Source organism: Gnatocerus cornutus, chromosome 1 (genome assembly GCF_029298725.1).
Source record: "Gnatocerus cornutus isolate USDA-ARS CGAHR chromosome 1, icGnaCorn1.1, whole genome shotgun sequence".
NCBI classification, from domain to species: domain Eukaryota; kingdom Metazoa; phylum Arthropoda; class Insecta; order Coleoptera; family Tenebrionidae; genus Gnatocerus; species Gnatocerus cornutus.
In genome coordinates, this window is record NC_142233.1 from 18,511,375 (window position 1) to 18,519,250 (window position 7,876).

The 7,876-nt window shown below is 30.9% G+C and overlaps 1 long non-coding RNA gene across 1 annotated transcript; it reads left to right on the forward strand.

Annotated features, from left to right (window-relative positions):
• The first annotated feature begins 201 nt into the window (after positions 1-201).
• LOC148180749 (uncharacterized) lies at positions 202-2,301 on the forward strand. Its single transcript, XR_015771151.1, has 2 exons — positions 202-394; positions 1,582-2,301. It is a non-coding gene; the product is annotated as an uncharacterized LOC148180749 (long non-coding RNA).
• Positions 2,302-7,876: the final 5,575 nt, after the last annotated feature.

Sequence of the window (7,876 nt, forward strand, 5' to 3'; positions counted from 1 at the left end):
TTCACAAATTAATCAAAAATTAGTTATCTCTGAACAAACCTTAGTTTTTAAAGCTCATGATTTATCAAATTGAAATTTTACCAGAACGATGATACGTAATAAATTTGTATTAAATTTACATCGATTTTCTTTTCGATATTAAATATACACTCCAATATCGATGTAGCCATCTTGATTCGTCTTTATTATTTAACCTAACCTAACAACCGGCTTTGTGTTTTTCGTTCCGACAACAAAAAATTGTGTTTTCTTTGTGTTCACTCGTTTTTAGTGTTTAGTGACAATGAAAACACCACCAGACGTTGCAGAAAGTGCGAACATTTGTCGAAAAAAATCCAAATCGAAGTATGAAAAAACGTATGAAGAATTTATGTTATGGTGCAAAAACAAGAAGGTTAAACATTGTTCAGAAAACATTGTATTAGCATATTTCTTTGTTATCTCAAGTAAAGGTTTGCTGGCCTGAATGTGGCCTAAATATTCAGTGTTGAAGTCAACATTAAATATAAAACAAAACATTGATATAAGCAAATATTATAAAGTAATTTCCCTTATAAAACGTCATGGAAGGATTTAAAAAAAAAAATCAAAGATCTTGGAAAAGCATGAAATAGAAAAGTTCATTTCTGAAGCTCCAGAGTCAGAATTTGTGTTGACTAATGTGTGTTTTTTTTATCATAACAAATAGAAAATTTATTGGATCAATTCTTGGTGTTGACAAAAATTATCAAAATTAGAATTTATTCCCAAATACCAAATTTTGTCAAAAAATGCTGACGCGCGTTTCGATAGCAATGCTACCATCATCAGAGCCATGATTAAACTGCAAGAATTACTTTTTTAGAGTCGCTTATTGACTGAGACAAATTACAGAATTTTAGAACAATAATGAAAGTTTTAGAATTTTTTTTAGGCCCAACAAAAATTTCGACCATTTTTAATAAAATTCCGTAACGTTTATAATTTTAGACCTAAGACAACGAAACTTGCAGGAATTACTTCTTTAGATTTCTTTATTGATTGAGAAAAGGTACAGAATTTTACATCAAAAAGTGGAAATTTTAGAAATTTTTGGTTTTAGGACAAACAAAAATTTTAACTATTTTTTATAAAATTTTGTAAATTACATAGTTTTCACGTTAAAGCAATTAAATATGGGGAAGTTACAACTTTCAATAGGTTCATTAATTGTGCCAAATTAGAAAATTTTTGGACCACGAAAAACAATTTTAGAATTTTTTGTCTTTGTCAGATGGAACCAAAAATGTCGAACATTTTAATAAAATTTCGTATCTTTAGTATTTTTAAACCGAATGCAATGAAACTTGTGGGAATTACTTCTTTACATTTGTTTATTAATTAAGATAAATTACAGAATTTTACGTCATGAAATGGAAATTTTAGTAATGTTTTCTATTTAGGACCAACAAAAATTTCTTAACTTTGGTAGTTTAATCATCGCTCTGATGATGGTAGCATTGCTATCGAAACATGCGTCCGCATTTTTTGACAAAATTTGGTGTTTGGGAATAAATTGTAATTTTGATAATAACAAATAGAATAAATATACACATTTTTCAGGTGGCGTTAATAATTGGAGTAGCGGGAGACGAATTGTTACATTTGACAGTAGACAGTATTCAAGACCTTAAAACCAAATTACTCATAACAGTACAGAATACTAAAACTAAAACAAACCGTTTATTCACTATTGTGGATAATGAGAACTTGCCAAGTTACCTACAGTTATACAGGAAGTATTCTGCCCTGCGTCCTAGACACACTCCTCATAAGAGGTTCTTCATTTATGATTGCAAAAATAAATGTTCAACCCAGCCAGTAGGGATAAAAACTCTTGGAAAAATTCCCCAGAAGATTGCGACGTTCTTGAAGCTACCCACACCAAATTTATATACAGGTCATTGTTTTCGCCGATCTTCTGCTTCCATATTGTCCAATGCAGAGGCCGATTTTGCAACGATCAAGAGACATAGTGGGTGGAAATCGACTTCAGTAGCAGAAGGCTATATAGAAGCATCTATTGAAAATAAGACTAATGTTGCAAGAACAATATTGGGTGAAGGTGGCAGTGATATGAACACCAGTTCTAATACATCAGGGCCACAATTGCCAGTGGAAAACATGGGTAGCAAAGAGGAAGCCACAAAATCAGTCCTAAATGTTTCTTCTTCTAACTTAGAAAATGTTGATAACATTGATAGCAGCCGTTAATAATTGTGTCATTAATAATATAATTGTAAAGATTGTGAAATCCAAGGACAAATAAAAATTATTATAGAATTTCATCTAATTGAATCCAAAAGAAAATATGAATGTTGATTGTTGCGTCGATCGTCGAAAAAATGTTGTAATCAACTCGTTTGTTAAAGGGCGATTAATAATCTCAACTATTAAAGACACTCACTCACAGTTTCGATTATTAATCGCCTTCATTAACAAACTAGTTTATTAAATAACTATTTTAAAACCATTGCTATTGATTTTCCGGTTTTCAAAAAGCACTCGCATTTTTGACGTAATACTTTCCTCTTTCTCATAATCAAACTTTTTTTTGTTACAGGTTAATGCACACTTGTTGAACATTTAATGTCTTTTTTGCGCTTTGTGTGCCTTTGTTTTGAAGCAAATTATAGTTGGTACCACTTTGGTTTTTTTAATCATAAATTAGTTTGGTTGTGGCGATGTCATGCATCTGGAAACAGCATGAAACTATAAATTAGTTTAATTTCCTTTCATTGTAAAAAGCGCTATGGAGTTATCGAATTGCTTTATTATTTATTACGACGGTTCGAGACATTAAACTTGTGATTTATTTCGGATTTGAACGACTTTAATTAAAAACCGAATATTAAAAATATGATTGCACTGGAAATTGGATTGTTTTTGTAATAATAGTTCTGCGCACTGAAAAGAACGTAAAAACCCAATTTATTCGTGTCCACACAAAATGGTTGACAAAATTCAATATTGGATTGGAAATTCATTGTTAGGTGTAGGTTGATACAATAGGTACTAGTTTGACGTTTACAACAAAATATGTACTCGGAATGCGCGGATTAGCAAATTCATTTTGTGTACCGGGTGTTCCAGGAACAGTTAAACCACCAAATAAAATTCGGTTTATGTCTAATTGTGCTTTAAGATATTCTTAATCTCTGAGATATTTTTGTGATTCAATGTTGTTACTGCATTATTAAAAAATAAAGTCAAAAACTTTTCAAATTTTTCGAAGTTAATTGAAAAATCAAGTGTGGTGGTTTCTACTGTCATCGCTTTGCATCAAAACTAACCTCTCCTTTACTAGAAATTTGATGGTCAATTAGTTTACTTTTCCCATATTTCATAACTGTAAAATGTGAAGTCACTGATTTAAAAGTGAACAAAAAAATCAAGTTGCTGGTTGCTTAGGAAACAAGTCATTCCAGGTGCGTTTTTTGCCAGTGGTGTAGAAAGTACGTAGATTGGGGTTAATTTTAGCTTGTTTTTTATTTAAAAATTAGTTTTTCATACTTCATACTTCTTCTAGAATAACGCAGAACTGTTTTGTAAACGCATTTCAAAAACACCCTGTATGTAGTTAAATCCTAAAAATAGATCTCAGATTAAGAATCTACTAAAACATTGTGCAGGTTTAATCGAATTTTATTTTGAGTTTTGGGAGCAGAAAAAAAATTCCCATATTACTTCTCCATGTTCATTAATCCGTGGAACACCCGGTACATTCTAATCTCGGATTAATTAAAACTAATAATAATAACTATTAAAGATAGCAACACTTGTGTCCACCCCAAAATCGTCGCAACGTCAAAACAATTGGTGATCAAAACAAATTTTTCGAATTTGCCGCTTTAATAGGTCCATTAGAGTGCTCAATTTGGAGTGATTTATAGGTAAACTGCAGCTCATTCCTATCAGTCCACTCTCCTGTGTAAATTTTTTAAAATTTTTGGGTGTAAATCAGGCTTTCAATTTCTTAGGGAGAAAATTAGGGGAAAATTGAATGTAACGATTTTTTAAGGTTAACACGGTGTCCAAGTTTAGTGTATTAATCAATAACTAATTAAAAATTTGTTGCAAAAGAATGATTTTAATAGAAAATTACCAAATTTTGGCAATGTTGTGGAAGATGATTAGCTTCTACGCATGGCACAGTTGCGTCAAGGTCAAACGCTTTTGCTGCCAATTGTTACCGATAAAAATCACTAAGGGCTGCTGCCAACTTAACTTTTTAATGAGTGGACCGATAGTAATGAGCTCTATAAGAGAACTCAAAGCAGGAAATTTTATTTTTAAAGAGTTGGCAAAACTAATTAGTCTGGTTGTCACCTGTCAAGTTCTTGGTGAATTTGGATTTTACGATTCGTGTTTAATAAAATGCTGCGTGAATAAAAAAAATATCAATATAATTGAATTGTCCTTTGCGGCCAACAATAATTGTACCTAAATATAATAGATGTGAATACATGTTGTGAGGTTAGGTTACGTTGGGTTAAAATTCAGTGATAGTGAAACTCAATAAATGTCAAATTTTAAATTGATATTGAAAATCAAGTGGCAAGTCTTGGTTACAAAACCATTATATACCAATCGTGTAACACGAAAACCCTTAGAATTGGAAAATTTAAATTTTTTATTAAAAAAAGGGTGCAAATGCGACGAGTATGAGGTGGACACAAATATTTCTTATTCCCAAAAAAAAAAAAAATTTCATAAACTCTCTTTGAAAGTTTTTAGCAGGTGAAGGCAATAAAAAACAAAATAACAGTAACAAACTAGTTTAAAAGCAAAAAAATAACAACAGAAATTAAAAGCAGGTAAAAAGTTTCCGATAGAAAAATGGTTTCGCGGAATGAGAAGGAACCACTGCTTTACAAAAAAAGACAATGTAATTCATCAAATGCTGAATACAATTTTTTTTAAGTTTCAACCGAAAATAGAAATTTATCACAGAATCAGTGGCGTACTTATAGAGGTTTCGCGAGTTTTAACCGAATTAAATAGTTTTAGAGGAATAAAATTTACAAAGTTCTAAATCGCGTGGCTCAAAATTAAAGAAAAAACTTATTGGTTTTAAATGTTTGGACCTTCAGACAGAAAAATACCTACCGTACAAACCTGTGTTACGCCACTGCAGAACTAGCTTTAACTAAAAGTGTAATAATAGCTCGGAAAAACAGATAAAAATATATAAAATTCTAAAATATGAAATTTTCGTTGTCGCCTACATTGTAACTTTTAATGACACCCTGTATAGTTTTATGTTGAAACGGGTAGCATTTAGCTTCTTTCCTACAATATAATAACATGATAATACCTGCTCGTGTTCAATTAACAATAAAAGTTTATAAATGAATTAAGAAATTATATACTACTGGGTGTTCTGATTAGATACTCCCATTGAACATATCTGCGCCATCTGTTGGGAACGCACCAAGTTCATTGCCAAGGTTGATTGTACAATCGAGTAATTGCCATAAAAGAGACATAAATCAGTGTCATTTAACGTAGGTCGCTGGCAAAAACCGAATAAATCAAAACGATGATCGCAAAGCAAAACTTAAACCCGAGTACTCAAGAAATTTTAATTTAAACAACAGCGACTTATTATTTATGCACTAACAGCCTAATAAATCATGATAATTCGCCCGTAAGATTCATTAACCAGTTAGAAGCAAGAAATATTTTTATAATAAAGACATAAAGTTGAACAAAATGATTTGTTAGTAGAATAGTAGTGAAAGACGGATCCATAAAACGCTTTAACAAACCATAAACATAAATAATATTAATTTAAGATCACTTCCGGAGTAATTAAATGAAATTTCTCCCTCCCTAGCGGTTTGTTTAACTTTAGCGTTCGAATTATGATATGTTTGATAATCATTAATTAAAAATTGGCAAGTCTGCAGCCGAAATATCATTACCACACGCTTTTTGCGATTGTACGCTTGGATGGTACTCACAAACGACCAAGTTATTATTATAACCGCAATTATGGGTTAGCCGGTTGCGATTCATTTGAACGGCTTGACCAATTTGCCCTGGACCACCCAAGTAGTGGGTTACTGACAACATGCACATTAAATTATATCATTATTGTGGTACCCACGAGCGGACATATTTTTTCAATTTAGAACATTCCGAATTAATGAAAAATGTCAGCTAAAGTGTGTTTGTAAAATACGGATTACGATGAATCATATTTTTAATTAAATTTATTTCCCGTGACCACTTATAGTTAAATTAACAAAAATAAACGTAATAGTAGTAGTAAGAGTTGTAGTAAGACAGAGAGAAAAATTTATGTCAATTTTGTCTACAAATGTTTATAAATCTATGACAATTGGTGTCTAATCCGGTGACAAGACCAAATTGTGCAATTTAGTTGCATGTGTTTGTTTGAAATGAATTGTTAAACTTTTCTGTACAATTCATCTTTTACTTTTCTACAATATTGTTCATTCAATGAAAATTACAAATGACATTTTTTTAGGAACGCGAAATTTGGTCATTATGTCAAACTGCGTTGTCTGATATTGAAATTAGTCGGCTCTGATTGGTTAAAATACATTTTTTCTATTTCGCGTTCATAATGAAGATATTTCGATACGCGTTTGAGCGTATTTCGGTATCGTAATGAACCAATCTCGTGCCAATATTTCCAGGAACATATATTTTTCTTAGGTTTGCAGCAGACAAACCGTCAACCTGCCGTCAACGTTGACAATTTAGATTTTGGTGTTGATAAATCGATCAATACACTATTATTTCTTGTTGTACTTGGCTTAATAATTCATCTGAGAAAAACTCTTTGGTTGCAAGAGAACCATCATGATCATGATCAACATCTTCGCTCTCTTGGCTCCCTTGGGCTCCGGTAACCTCAAAACGTCACACCTGTGTCAAACTGACTGAAATTGGATTTGGCTACTTCGAATTTTTTCCCGAACATTTTGCAAATGCCAACTACTCTAAAATTCCCTAGATTTCGAAATCAAGTTTTTTCGTTTAAAATAAGGCGAAATAGAAAAAATAGCGTATGATACTTGTTCATAATGCATTTTGCCGCACTTACTACTTTATGACTTTAAAAACGTGCGTGCGGCAAAATGTTCATTATGAAACGCGTTTCATAATATACTATAATAATGACTATACTGCAATGATTTTTCAAAGAAATGTCAGTTTATGTCGTATCTACTATAAAAAAGACTGATTTTTAGTTGACTTCAACATTTCAAGTCGTGTCTTTTATTGAAAAAAAATTTTTTTTTCTGTCAAGTATTTTGAAATTGTCAAAGTAAGAACTGTACATCTTTCACTTTTCTACAATTTTGTTCATTCATAATTCAATTTATTGTAAAATCATTTCGCACAATGTCGGTTTCAGTTCAATTGCACGATAATGTATTAATTGTGTTTGCGCAATATTGGGTGAATTTTTAAACCACACTATAAAAATTTTCTCTCCAATATTGTTTTAAATATATTCAATCATTGTAAAATTTGTTTATAAAAATTGCCCAATTATGTGTTATATTTGTACATAGGATTTAAGGGAAAAGGTGAACAAAAATTGTGCACATTTTTTAAAAGCTTTTATTTATTCTAATATATTACAAAAATCAAAACTGCAAACATAAATATTATATAAAAGAAACACAAGACTTATCATTTACATTTGCAATACTCTAGGGCATATTAATTTAAGATGTAAAGTCGCTACGTAAATGTCCAAGTCTCATGTTTTTCAAAATATTCATTTAATAAACATATCTAACAATGTTTTATAAGTAAACCAGTTAATTTGACTGAAATCTCAAATTAATTTGTATTTTTGATATTAATTATCATT